Here is a 14,914-nt window from a genome sequence, read left to right as displayed (position 1 = left end):
CACCAGACTCGTCTCAGTCAACCCCCTTCTCAGATACGCCCCCCGGTCAGACCTCTCTCTCCATGACTGTCTCCAACGGCTAGTGTAGTAGCGAAACTCTCTTCCAGTCGAAACTACTGTCTGGTCCGACTCTGAGCTATCTAATCCACTAGAGAGGCTACTGTCTGGGCACCTCAGCACTGAGCTGATAGATGATCTGCTATATCTAGACCGTCTGCATTCTCCTTTTGCAGATTTACTATGGCTTGTTCTTCCATTGCGTCTTCGGTCGTCATCGCTCTGTTGGCGTGTTTTCTCAAGACCATCCTTCACTGTAGATATATTACTCCCTTCATCCATTCCTTTGGAGTTTAGAGTAGAGGGCTTGGACCATTCAGAGTTTATGCTATAGCCCAAAGTGTAGTTAGGTCTTCCATGACCTTGGTTCCTTTCTTTATAGGACCTACTTTCTGTGCCAACTGAGGCAACACCTTTATCAGGTGGGCAACCCTTCTCCTGGCCCCAGCCTGAAAGCTGTCTCCACCTCATACCAACTTGATGGAGTTGTTCTGCAATATTCTGCCTTTTTAGGGTCAACTGCCTTAGTTCTTCCAGGTAACCCAGGCGGTACTCTAGGAGGACTCTTACATTTCCAACACACTCCTTTGTTCCCACAATGACACATGGAACCATACCGACTTCACAGAGTATCTTGGCTTCATTATGAATATTAATTCTTACTCTCGTCACACCGGACTTGTCAACCATCTCCTGCATGACTCTTCCATTTCTTCCAATCAGTTTCTTAACCAGTTCTCTGGGTACTTGTGTGACCTCTTCCACAAACTCCAACAACCTTCGAGCTGTCTTGACTGCTTCTGCAGTTTTCCCATAGATTCGGAATGTTCCACTGTTTTTTTCCACTTCAATAGCTGTAATACCTGGAACCTTCCTGGCTTGCTGAATGTTACTTTTCAGCGCTCTTATTGCAAGCCCAATTAATGGTTTCTTCACAACCACCACTTCCTGAAACGCTGCGGTGAGCCGCTTCATATGCTCCAATCGTCTGGTGTCTTCTTCCATCTTTGTAGAGATGAGCCACTTCGTGCGAAGACACTGTAGGTGCATGCCACTCAGGATAGCCACCCGCTTCTTTGTGACATCACTTACAGAGCACACCACCAACCGACAAGCCTCTGGGGCAAAGTACACTTTATAGGCTCCTACGGCAGTCTTGAATTTTTCATGTACCGCCTCACTGGCACAGGCTTTTCTCAAGTCTGCAGGGACTTCTACCATGCACGTAAAAACTGGCCGAATTTCTTTAGCTGTAAGGGCATCGGACCGTTCCTTGGGTCTTCTATATCCATCCTCTTTTCTTATCACAGGCTCCACCTTTGGAGTTGCATTCTCCTCAGGTTTTTCCATAGCCTCAGAGCCTTTGAATTTTTCCTCATCTTTGGACTCAAGATTCTCAATCTTCTGTACCAAGTCCATCTTTATGGCCTCCATCTTGGTCTTACCAGTAAGTTCAGTTAAGCTCTCAGCTGCTGATGGGACTTCTGGGCTAAATTTCCCTACTTTAAGGGTTCTCTCAATTTCTGCAGCTTCAGCCATCTCTTGGGACTCTTGATTCTCTGCAACTTCAGAGGCTTTCTTGCACTCCATACCTTCAACCTCAGATTCTCTGGGGTCTACAACAGCTTTTGTGCCGTTTGCACTATTGTTCACGCCAGCACTGGTTGAATCACTGGTCTGCTCACCATGACCTTTGTGGATTTTTCCTCCACCAACAGCCTCCAGGATTTCTTCTCCTATAGGGTTTTCACTCAACAGACCATCAGCCTCACACCAGGAAATCATAGGGGACATCACCACTACTGTTTTGGTCGGCTCCTTTTCTGCACTTTCACCCTGCTGATTTCTGCCGTTACAATGTGTCAGTTCCAGCTCAGACTCATCTTTCTTTTGCATGATTTTGCTGTCCAACACTACATTAGCGGTTGCTATTGGCAACGTGCCTTTCTCAACCTTCTCTGCACACTCAGATTCTGGAAGGGAATCCACCCTTTTGGCAGAAATACATGACACTGTCTCTACCTGGACCATATTTTCAGAGGTTGTAGCTCGCTCCGCCTCTCTACGCCTGTTGCGCCTTCGGCGACGGGAGGAGGTTTTCCCCTGTTCGCTCATCAGTACGTCACTGTACTCGTTTGTCACTTTAGTAGAGTTAGTGTATTTACTGGAGTCATCGTCACTCGCCCTGGTCTCCTGGACTAACATGTTCCCACCTAACCAGGTGTTGGCTCCCTTTTCTGGAGCTCCTCCGTCACTAACGGTCATATTGTCATTTATTTTCTTACCCATCATGTCACTAAGTTGGGCATGTCCACCTTTTTCTTTGCTCCCCACTAACTTAGAACAGTCACCTTTAGGGGGTGCTATCTTCACCTTACCACACATAACCACCCCATAAGGACTCTTTTTAACCTCCCGCTGTGGTGGAACTTCCTTTGGACTGTTACAGCTCTTACAAAAGCACCCGGACACTTCCCCCTGCTTCCACAAGTCCACAAATAATTTAGAGTCCCAACCGATAATAATTGGGTGCTGTAAATCTGAAACTACACCAACATCATGAGAACCAATGTCCGTTTTTGTCTTAATGACCACACTGGTCATTGGGTATTCTTTATCATTATTGTGGGTGCAGTTGGCGTGGAACTTCTTTCCAGGAATCAGGTAGACATCAGAGGTGGCCCTCACCAGGGTCACCAAACTCCTTGAGTCTACAAGTCCAGTTACAGATTCCCCATCCACTTCCACGGTACACAGACGTGGCTTCTCGTCAGATGGGTGGTCTATACTGCAGACAGGACACTTGCAGCATGAACACCTTTGTGCTTGACTACTGTCCATCTGCGCCACTGCACCCTTGTCTATGGGATGCTCCATCCCCTTTTGGGCAACCACCCCTTCATGGGATTCCACCCCCTTTTGGGGTTTCTGTGGCTTCCTTGCAGTGTCTTTAGACCCCAGTTCACACAGTTCCCCTTTATCTTGCTGGGCACCCTGTGTTCGTACTGGCCCCAGAAGGGAGTTTATCAACTGGTCCACTGCTGCCACATCGGTCCGCACTGACGGCTCCTGCTGTCCACGCACAAGGAACTGGTACAGCTCCTCCATAGCATCCATTTGTGCACCCTCCATGCTGAAACAAGAAAACAAACAGCAGGGGCGCTCCAATGGGTAATACCCGGTGGTCTAAAGAGGGGGGAGGGGGTTAGAGAACCACTAACCTTTCCAGGTTGTACCGCCCGTACAACCAGGATCTCCAGCCTGTGGTGTATCACTGCTCACCAAACAGGGCCCCGCAATTCCGGGTTGGCCTGGAACCTCCAGTCACTGGTCTCTCGCCACTGCAGCACAGAACCCTGCAGACCCACTGATTCACCGCCAGGAGCTGGAGCACGCTGTCCCTGTTCGTGGACCCGCCGATCCACCGCCAGCTGCTTGAGTGCGCCGACACGATTTTCGTGGACCCGCCGATCCACAGCAATACGTCCTAGGCAGTTGCCCTTAGCAACCAGGCTGCGTTGCCCCTAGCAACCAGACCGCATGCCCGCATTCTCCACCATATGTGAACGTTGCTTACCGCAACCTGGGGGTTTTACTCGCTTGCAGCGATGCAGGGTAGCTTAGGCATACACAGGCAACACAGTCTCTCTCAAAAATGCAGCAGTTTATTAGTACAACATAAACTGCCCATCCAAAACACAATGAAGCCTCTCCTGGCTTAAAGGAAAAGTTAAACAAAACACCTTCACATACCGTGGGCTTCAAGTCCATTTAATGTCCATAGTAAAGGTATGGCTGTCTCCCCATGAGACACGGATTTCTGGTCAGTCTATGTAGCGGACCGCCCGCTCAGGTTTGGACACTACAAGTGTCAGAGTGGAGCTCCATCAGCCTCCACACACTCAGTTCCAGAAGGTTGAAGGCAACCCACGCTTCCTTGGGCAGGTTCCTTCCAGAGGCTCCAACCTCTCTGAGAATAGCAGCCTCTTTACCTGCCTGAGGCTGCTCATCATGCAGGGCTGCTCCACACACACTGACAGTCTCCTAAATCAGCCTGGACACACCCACAGGTGGAGGTTTGTGTTTTCAGACCTGCACAGCATACTGGCCTTGTTAAAGGGAACCTGACCCTTATATTCAGAACCAAGCCTTTGTGGAACTACAAGTCCCATAGCAACTTCTTCACTTTAATATCGCAGGGACCTTCTCCATTGCGACACATAGCGACCATTTACCACATTGGTGGTCGCTACCTCACAGTAGCATATGTAGGAATGGAAACACATGTGCACATAGAAATTCAAAAATAGGTGATGTAATAATACAATTACGTATGAGTCAAACCAAAGTCATGGGTTATAGATGCAGTGAAACAACACAGCGTCGACATCACATATATTCCATAATAGCACAAGCAAAATGCTATGTTAGGCATAAGAATTGCATATGCATAACGAAAACAGGTGGCAATCACATTGAGCCTAAGTCAGGCATGTAATGAAAAAACAATGGGCGCAAACCCAAATAGGAAGCATACCCATGAGGCACACACAGCCAGTGAGTGGCAGCAAATTATCACACTCACAGGATCGTGAAACGTATACGTCGGGGTCTCCAGGGGGACCTCTTTGCTGCCACTCACTGGCTGTGTGTGCCTCATGGGTATGCTTCCTATTTGGGTTTGCGCCCATTGTTTTTTCATTTCTGATGCATGATTTAATGGGGGGCACATAACCTGTGCTTATGATAATTTTTTCCTCCGTTTTTTTGCATCTGCTTGTTCTTGCATATGTGTTTCTGTCACATATATATAACTGTTGTTACCATTTTAACAGCTATTTATGTCTACTTAAGGTGGCCCATTGAAATTACTCTGCATGTTGTAACATTTCCCATACATTCTTTGTCACACACATGTCTTTGATGTCGCCGCCTATCCTTTCTTGTGCCAGTCCTTGTCAATAAATTGTTTATTTTTGCAACACACTCCGTTTTGTTCTCCTTGTTCTCATATGTCTAGAGTGTGCCATGTAGGAAGGTGTATCATGCTGCCCCTTTCCTATTTATATTGTGTGGTCTTTTGCCTTCTAATACAAATTGATATATGTAGTGGTCATTGAATGTTGGTTGAATTTAAACATTGTTTAATTTTATGCAAATTATAACCAATTAAATATATGCATAAATAGTGCTCTAGGCAACAGCTGAGTTATCCTTGAGGAAGGGGGCCGTTACACGCCCCCGAAACGCGTGTCGGATCAGGACTCTGTTTTTGCCTACCTCACCTGTGCGGTGATAACCTGCCAAGTAATCTCTCCCTCGTGTGGAATCAACCGGCTTCCACTGGACACGGTACGGATTGCCTGCTGGAGAGGTTGAGAGGTTACCGCTGACATTTCCTTTGTCTGCAACCAGGATACATTGGTACCTCCAGCGGTTCTGCATTGCTCGTTTGGAAGCAGATCGGAGCCTTGTGTGGTGCTAACCTGCCAAGCAACTTCCTCCTGTGTGGAATCAGTCAGCTGACACTGGATACGGTCTGGACTGCCCGCTGGAGAGGCTGAGTAGTTACCGCTGATCTTATTGTTGTCCGCAGCCAACATCTTGGTGCTTTCAGTGGCTTCGTACTGCTTGATTTCGAAAGTACATTTGGGAGAATACGGGACCGGCTGGTTTGTGGCCTTGTGAAGTGTTATAAAGGCTCTGTAAAGAGGGATGTCGGTAACCATACATCTCCCCCAGAGCCAGCACTAGTCGCGGCCACTGGCCTCAAAACGTCCGCTCTGGAAGTCTAACAGGTCAATCCTGTACATAGCGGTTCCAGCCTAATCAACGGAGAAATCCGGGGTGTTTTTTGCGGTCAAGTTGTTGTGAGGTTTATTCCCCCAGGCCCTGGGGGCGAATATAACGTCGCAAACTTATATTGTACAACTTAAAACTTGTAAGTTAGCCAGGGGTGGTATAGTACATCTTTCATTGTATAAGTCTAAATTATTAACCAAACAAAATATTTGCCACCGGCCGGGGCATTACATTAGACTGGTAAAACTAAATCAATGTGAATATTGTATCACCTCGAAGTTAATTGGTTATACAAAAGAATTTTATTCTCATTACTTTCATTTTTTATTTTATGTGGTCCTTGTTTTATGTGGTCCTTGGTTTTAGTAATAATCAGTGTATTGTATATTATCAAATACTCTGTCTTGAAACAAGGATAGCAAAAAATTTTTTATTTGTGGTCTATTAATAAAATTATAAAAACCCATCTAGCGCTGGTTTATTGTGGATTTTTACTTAAAATCCTTTACACAGTTTATTAAAGGCTACTTTACACACTGCGATATCGGTCCCGATATCGCTAGTGTGGATACCCGCCCCCATCTGTTGCGCGACACGGGCAAATCGCTGCCCATGCTGCACAACACCGACCAGACCCGTCACACATACTTACCTGCCCGGCGACGTCGCTGTGACCGGCGAACCGCCTCCTTTCTAAGGGGGCGGTCCGTGCGGCGTCACAGCGACGTCACTGAGCGACCGCCCAATAGCAGCGGAGGGGCGGAGATGAGTGGCCGGAACATCCCGCCCACCTCCTTCCTTCCTCATAGCGGCTGGGAGGCAGGTAAGGAGAGGTTCCTCGTTTCTGCGGTGTCACACGGAGCGATGTGTGCTGCCGCAGGAGCGACGAACTACATCGTTACTGCTGCAGTAACGATAATCGAGAATGGAGACCCATGTCACCGATGAGCGATTTTGCACGTTTTTGCAGCGATGCAAAATCGCTCATCGGTGTCACACGCAGCAACATCGCTAATGCGGCCGGATGTGCGTCACAAATTCCGTGACCCCAACGACTCCGCATTAGCGATGTCGCAGCGTGTAAAGCCCCCTTTAGTGGGAGTGGTGTACAGGGTCTTAGCAGTAAAGAGTATTCCATATTTCTGCCAGATACCCACAGAGATATTGAAATCTGAAAAAAGAGACTTCTGCTCATTGAAGGTAAGAACTGCTCACATAGCGTTCAACTCCACAGCAAACGAGTGCTCTAGCACTGGCATCTCAGCAGGGATATTCCCCTACTACACATGTGTGTCTGGGTCCCTGTGACAGTTTACAGGACATAACTCAGGGCACCTAGACAGAAGGCAGAGGGACTACTTTCTATTTCTGGTGTAGAGCTTAGTACAATATATATATATATACTATTACATGTGACACATGTACCTTGTATTACCATTATTCGCTGTATATGAACCCCTTTTCTCCGGGCATTATTTGTCTATAGCATTTTTCACGAACCTGAGGCAACTGAGAACCCTTCAGTGAAGGAATTCCACTAACCCTCACAATACCAACCAGGGGCCTCCCTGCAGTAACTCAGGTAGTTGTACCCATTCTCTTTCCGCATTCTATGTGTTCTTCTTCTTTCTTCTTTTTTTTCTTTTTTCTTCTTTTTATTTCTATCATGTAGTTCAGGGGTTTATAGATATATGTCCTGCATCTCATATTTCCTTTAGTGGTGCTTCTTACCCATTCTCATATCATTTACCCTAGTATTTCATGATCCTGAGGCGACTGAGAACCCTTTAATAAAGGAATCCTTTTTCACTTGAATTGTCAAGTGATACTTACCAGTGACTATCACGTAATGTTACAGGTAGTTGCATTTTCTTCCTCTTCTTTCTCTCCTTTCTTCTTTGTCACACGGTCCATTGTGTTATAGCCCACGTGTCATGATAACACTTGTACCATCTTTTCATTTAGATTCCACCTACAATTATTTACCGATTCCAGTTCTGAAATAGGCTTTCATGATCTACTCACTAGAATTCTCAAGTGCATAAGGTACTGAGACATATACATGTTCACACCATTATAAAGAACAAAGTATAAACATTGAGGTTTTTCTCACACCCATGTTCCTGTGTTCTTTGATATGATATGTGTTCATTTCCTTCACTATATAGGATTGCAAGTTTTCCATTTGTACCTTAATGGCAATGATGCTATACAATTGAACACATATCATCCTGTTATCCATATAGGTGTGTATTTACCTGCTTGACTATTTTTGGTTGTTTGATCCAGAATGTTTCTCCAGATAGGTCATGTGGAAATTTTCTTTCCTCAGTACAAATGTTTTCACTATGGCTTTGGAAAAAATTTTTGTATGTGCATCATGGTCATTTGACCCATTGTACTCTCAAGTAGCAATATATTGTACTGTTATGTTGTACTATGTACTAATTACGTGTTTATATGGTTTTGTAACCCTTTATGATCTTAGATAACTTTATCCTTGATAAAGACCTAAAAACAAGGTCGAAACGTTGGATGAATTATCCTTTTGCACAAATAAAGAATTTTCAGCATTCCAAGAGTTCTTTTCTTACGTTATTGATCACTATAGTGTGCCAGAGCTATTTCTATTGAATTGACTCTTATTTTTTCTGAGCACCTGCTATATACACAGTGACCCAGACATATTCAAGTTTCATTCAGAAGGCAGAGGGAAGCCTTAGCAGCTGAGCCTATATCTTGGCTTGTGAGCATTAGAACAGGCCGGCGATTACAGGGTAACATGAAAAATGTCCAGCTTGCATTATGACTAGAACATGACAATATCCTTTTAAGTACTAACCTATGATGCGTTCCTAAGCAGTTGATGTTATATGTTCTACATTTCATTTTCTGCATACTTTACAAGTAGTAGAATTTGCTTTGATATAGGCAACTGGATTTTCACAATGAAAAGGCAAAGGATAACGCCCGAAAAAGACGCCATACATTATGTCAGTGCCATCACTGACAAACCTGGATTGACCATGAAATACATCAATCCCCTTAAAGGTGAGTTAAAACAAGTTTTAACTAAATTGCCTTAATATTGTCATGCATTAGAATGACTGTCTTAGGTAATGATAAATATTTTCTACAGGAAGAGGAGTGTTTGCTGAAACTGAAATCGAAAAAGGGAGTTTTGTTGCAGAATATCGAGGCGAGCTCACGTATGCACTTACGATGGTAGACAACTACTCGAGATTTATGGTTGTGGTACAAGTCAAAGATCTAATGGCCCATACTGCAGCAAAGGTCTTCCAAGCACACTTATGCAGACCTCATGGCTACTCAGAGAGAGTCTTCACAGATCAAGGAACAGCCTTTGAAGCGGAAATCTTCAAGGACTTCTGCAGCTTTTACCGATGCAGGAAGATGCGCACTACACCCTACCATGCTCAAACCAATGGTTATCAACCTGCTCAGGACTTTACCCCATATTCCAGATGTGGCCTTACAAGTGATTTATAGAGGGGTAACAATACGTTGGGATCACCGGATCTAATCTCCCTTTTTATACACCCTAAAATCTTGTTTGCTTTAGAATAAACAATAACATCATAAAGGTATAGCAGTACCGTTTCAAAGTTTCGGTGTCCCAAGCAGCATTCCATCAGCCTCTGGAAGGTTCCTGGCAAATTGCACAGCTCGAAGGGCATGCTTTTGAACTCGCAGAGACCCATCGGGGTGGCAAAGGCGGTCTTCTCCCGGTCTGCCTCAGCAACGGACACTTGCCAATAGCGACTAGTGAGATCAAGGGTAGAAAAATAATTTGCAGTTCTCAATGCAGCTAGCTATTCCTCAATACAGGGGAGTGGTGCTGTCCTTCTTCTTTAACAGGACCAACGGAGCTGCCCAGAGGCTACAACTGTCACGGATAACCCCAGCCTCCTTCATGTTGCTCAACATGTCCTTGGTACATTGGTAATGTGCAGGTAGTTTTGGCTTATATCTCTCTTTGATGGGTGGGTGTGCACTTGTGGGGATGTAGTGTTTGACCCCTTTTATTCTTCAAAAGTCTAGCGGATGTTTGCTGAAGACTTGCTCGTATTCTTGCACTAGCCTGTAGACCCCCTTCTTGTGATGTGAAGGTGTGGAGTCAGTGCCTACGTGTAATTCCTTACACCACTCCTCTGGCTGACTTGGTGAGCTGTCACTGAATGGGTGGGCTGAAGCAATGGTGGATGCTGCTGTTTGGATAGCATGTGTATCTACTGAGAACAGCTTATCAATGGTGGCAAATCGGAGCAGCTTAATCTCTTGCTCTCCGCAGTTCAACACTCTCATGGGCACTCTTCCCTTCCTTATTAATGAATAAAACTATGATGTAAATAGCATATAGATACCCCACAAATGCAGATAAAAGTAGGTTATGGGAAAAGGGGGAAGAGAGAAACAGGAAAATAGTGGAATAAAGTATACCTTCCAGGTGGGAGAGGAAATGGCAGCACAGCCAGTGGAGGTGAAGCAAGGGGAGCCTGCAACTAAAGAGTTGAGAGCGTTATCACATGGTGACTGAGCCTGATTGTAACGGGAGCATAGAGGTGCCGATCCTGTCTTACCTGCGTTGGTGTAGAAGTGGGTGTCCTGTGGTGGAGTCAGCTATGTGCAGTGGTGGCCGTGGGTTCTTTTATGTGCGACCGTAGTAATAGCTGCGCCCACTTCCTGTATGGGAGTGGAATGCAGTGAGGGTAATGGAACGCACGCCTGCGCATTTGTGTTTAACGTCGCGCATGTGCAGAACGGAGAAAAGGCTGCGCTCACTTCCTAATGAAAGGGAGTGAGACGCATCTGGGAAGGGAAGGGAAAAGATTAGGGTTTGGGGATGATGAAAGGGCTTTCTACGGGCAAGGATGGCAAAGGGTGGCAGTGACGGAAAGTCAGGCAGCCTGTCCTGTCCTGTCCTGTCCGTCCGTCTTTTTGTATCATGAATTGGAAAGACTGCAAGGGGGAGGGGAGGTGCTTGTGTCCAAAAGGAGGAGTTATTCAGATTCATTGCAGTGGGCGGCGGCTGCAAAAAGCACCATTCTTCTTGTTTTTGCTCTGCAAAACAGCCTTTTCAAGGGTTGGCTTGGGTGACAAAATGTCTTCTGTAGGCGTGGGTTTGTCTCCCTCTCCCTAAGATGTGTCCGGTATAGGCCAGGGTGCCACTCAAGGCCGTAACCAATTCGGGTTATAGCTTCTCGGCCTTTTGGCTAAGATCAAGTGTAGTTTCGGAGGACGCTACCTTGGTCGGTACTGGAAGGTGCCTGGGATTGCACGTCTGCCGGCCTTGAGGAAGTGTGTGCGCCTTCTGGTGACACATAGCCCTCTTGTGCCTGGACGGTTCCCAGGCAACGGGAGGCGATCACCTTTGTTATTTTGAAGTCCTACTGATAAACAGAAAAAAAAAAAAATTAAATCTGTTCTTATCAGTTTAATATCTGATACGTCCCCTCTCTGGGGACCATATATTAAATGGATTTTTAGAACAAGGAGATGGAAAAAATCTTGCTCTGTCCACTGCACGCATTGACCTGGTATTGCAGTTAGGCTGTGTGCACACGATGCGTTTTTTACCGCGGAAACGCTGCGTTTTGAACCGCAGCGTTTCAGTGGCAAATTGCATGCGTTCAGCTTTCCCAGCAAAGTGTATGGGAAAGCTGAAAAATCAGTGCACATGCTGCATTTCTTTCCGCAGCGTTTTGGATGCCAAAAATCGGTGCGGAAAGAAAAGCAGCATGTCACTTCTTTTGTGCGTTGTGGCTGCGTTCTCTCCCCCATTGAATCAATGATGTGGGGTCAGAACGCAGCCACAACGCATGGACCTGCTTTTTTGTTGCGGTCCGCGGCCTTTGTCGGCACGCCAGAACGCAGGCATTTACCTGGAAGTGAGGTCAAGAGGTTTCCTGTTGACCTCACTTCCTGGCAAAGCCCCCGGTGTCGCCAAAGTGCCCGCCCCGACCCCCGACCCCCCTCCCGAAAATCCAACATGGCCGCGCGCACAGTAGCGCACCGGCCGCCCTGCTCCTATGATTTCTGTCGCATGTGCAATAACACATGCGACAGAAAACTGTTCCCCAGGCCCTGCCCGTTCACCCCCTATTCCCCCCGGTGTCATACATACCTGTCCGGTCGCAGCGCTGATCCCCCGCGGCCCCCTCCTCCTTCACAGCAGACGCCGGCCGGTCACATGAGCAGAGCAGCTGACAGCCAGCACTGTGTTCAGTGTGAGCTGTGCTGGCTGCTCGGCAGTCTGCAGCTGTGACCCGGGGAGAGTGGGTGCAGATTTTTGGCACCCACTCTCCTCAAATGGAGGGTCTGCCCTCCTAGAAAATGGGGGATACGTTTCCTGAACGTGCCCCCATATTCTAGAAGGTCCAGAGCCGACGTGGGACATCCATATGGATTTCTGCGGACCCATTTTTTTTTATTAAATTGGAGAACAAGGGAATGATTTGGGGAGTGTTTTTTCTAATAAAAAATTTTTTGTTGTCTTTTTTTGCTTTTGTTTACTGTCAATTAGTTATGTCGGGTGTCTGATAGACGCCGTGACATCACTAATTGCTGGGCTTGATGCCAGGTGACATTACACATCTGGTATCAACCCCATTTATTACCCCGTTAGCCAACGCACCAGGGCGCGGGATGAGTTGGGGCGAAGCGCCAGGATTGGCGCATCTAATGGATGCGCCACTTCTGGGGCGGCTGCGGCCTGCTATTTTTAGGCTGGGAAGAGTCCAATAACCATGGCTCTTCCCACCCTGAGAATACCAGACCTCAGCTGTCAGCTTCACCTTGGCTGGTGATCTAATTTGGGGGGACCCCACGTTATTTTTTTTTTTATTCTTTATTTATAAATAAAAAAAAAAAACATGGGGAGCCCTCCAAATTGATCACCAGCCAAGATGAAGCTGCCAGCTGTGGTTTGCAGGCTACAGCTGTCTGCTTTACCCTGACTGGCTATCAAAAATAGGGGGGACCCCACGCCATTTTTTTCATTTTTTTTTTATTGGATAAATACTAAGCTAGGCACCCTTTAGTGCCACATGAAAGGTACTAAAGGTGCCAGCTTAGAATATGCAGGCGGGGGTAGGACGTTCTATATATTTGACATCCCTTCATCCATTGATGCTTTTTAGGTTGTCTGTCCACAATCAGGGTTTGCAGCGTTATGGGCGCTGAGTGTTTTCCCTGCGTCCATAACGCTGCGTTGTGCAGTAGAAGCACAGTGGAAGGATTTTTGGAGATCCCATGCCCACTGTGCTTCTTTTCTCCGCAGCATAAACTGACCGGTGGCGTGGCTTCCCGAGCCTCAGCATGTCAATTTATGCTGCGGAGACGAGTGTTCTCTGCAGGTAGTATAGAGCTCCACAGCAGCCTGAACCCAAATCGTGGGCATGGGCAGCTGCAGGAAGGCTGGCACTGTGTACTAGACGCCGTGTCGCTGGATCATGGCCACATAGCCTTAGGCCTCTTTCACACGTCAGTGATTCTGGTACGTTTGTGCTTTTTTTTAAACGTACCAGAATCACTGACATACGCAGACCCATTATAATGAATGGGTCTGCTCATACGTCAGTGATTTTTCACTGCACATGTCTCCGTGCGGCGTACCCGCGTGTGCGTGATTGCCGCACGGAGACATGTCCATTTTTTTCTGGCATCACTGATGTCCCACGGACCACGCAGTGGTGTGGTCCGTGAAACACGTGCCAGAAAAAAACGTGCTTTTAAAATAAAAAACATTTTAACTCACCCGGCGTCCAGCGATGTCCTCTGCAGCCCGTGCAGCTTGCTGCTTCTGAGCCGGCTCATTATTGTCGCGCATATTCATGATGCATGACACAGCCGACCCGGAAGCAGCTGCTGCGGGGGTCAGCGCCGGCCGGATGCTGCACCGCGGGAGCGATCAGCACCATGGAGAGCGGGAGCGGGTGCAGGTGAGTTAATCTCTAAGTGCAATCACGGGCCACGGAGAACGGAGCCCGGATTGCACTTAGACAACCCACGTGTGCCGTGATTCACGGCACACGGAGGGACATGTGCGTGTTTTTCACGCCAGTGAAAAACGTCAGTGTTTTTCACTGACATGTGAAGCGGGCCTAAAAGTGAGAATATTGTTGCTACAGCAACATTTTGGGTGAAGTAGCTGTGGATTCAAAATGCTTAATATACTCCTGAATAAAATCCTTGATGGGTGCAGATTCCAAAATGGGGTCACTTGTGGGGGTTTTCTGACGTATAGGTACCTAAGGGGCTTGGTGCGCGAAGTTTATTTCAACTTTTCCAAAATTCAAATGGTGCTCCTTCCATTCCAAGCCCTCCCATTTATCCAAACAGAATGTGGAGAAGGAAATGACATCACAGGTTTTTTTTTCCAAAGGTCTGTGTTCAACCAACTTTATTATCACTGACAAGTCTTAAAAAACGCACCTAAAAAAACGCATGAAAAACGCATGAAAAACGCATGAAAAACGCATGCGTTTTCGATGCGTTGTTTCTCAAAAAGCATTGTTTACTATTCTCCCCTCTGCCAGAGGGTGCGTTTTTTTCCGCGCGGAAAAAAAAGCAACGTGTGCACATACCCTTACTCCAGGACCGGTGCACCCCTTCTTAACCCAGTTTCCAAAAGCAGAACTCAATTCACCTGATTCAAATGAGCCCCATTAGTGAATTGAAAGAAAGCAAAAACTTTATATGCACCTCAATTTGGCCAATTCACTTTTCACACTTTCACCCTTTTTTTTATCTTTCACACCTTTTACTTGCTTTATTGATGCAAAAAGCTGTGCCAAATAGCAAACTCATCTCCACTCAACTTGACCAACTCTGCTATGTCCCGTGCAGTATCTTATTCTCAGTCTTATCTAGATCATTTGCAATTGAATAGAATAGATCCCTTTTAACTGCTTATGACTGTGTAAAATATGTAGTTTTACTGGGCTGGGATGAGAGAATCCATTGAAGCATGCTGTAGGGATTGTGGTTCCTGTGTGCTAAGAAGAGAGGCTGGCACCAGCCAGAAAGCCCCATT

At 46.6% G+C, this 14,914-nt stretch overlaps 1 pseudogene; it reads left to right on the top strand.

The window, feature by feature from the left end:
• The first annotated feature begins 11,244 nt into the window (after positions 1 to 11,244).
• On the top strand, positions 11,245 to 11,455 carry LOC142286626 (U2 spliceosomal RNA; annotated as a pseudogene).
• The last annotated feature ends 3,459 nt before the right edge of the window (positions 11,456 to 14,914 follow it).

The sequence above is a fragment of the Anomaloglossus baeobatrachus genome, unplaced genomic scaffold (assembly GCF_048569485.1).
Source record: "Anomaloglossus baeobatrachus isolate aAnoBae1 unplaced genomic scaffold, aAnoBae1.hap1 Scaffold_67, whole genome shotgun sequence".
Lineage (NCBI taxonomy): Eukaryota > Metazoa > Chordata > Amphibia > Anura > Aromobatidae > Anomaloglossus > Anomaloglossus baeobatrachus.
The sequence above is the reverse complement of the archived record's forward strand: the minus strand, read 5'-3'. Positions and strand labels throughout refer to the sequence as shown.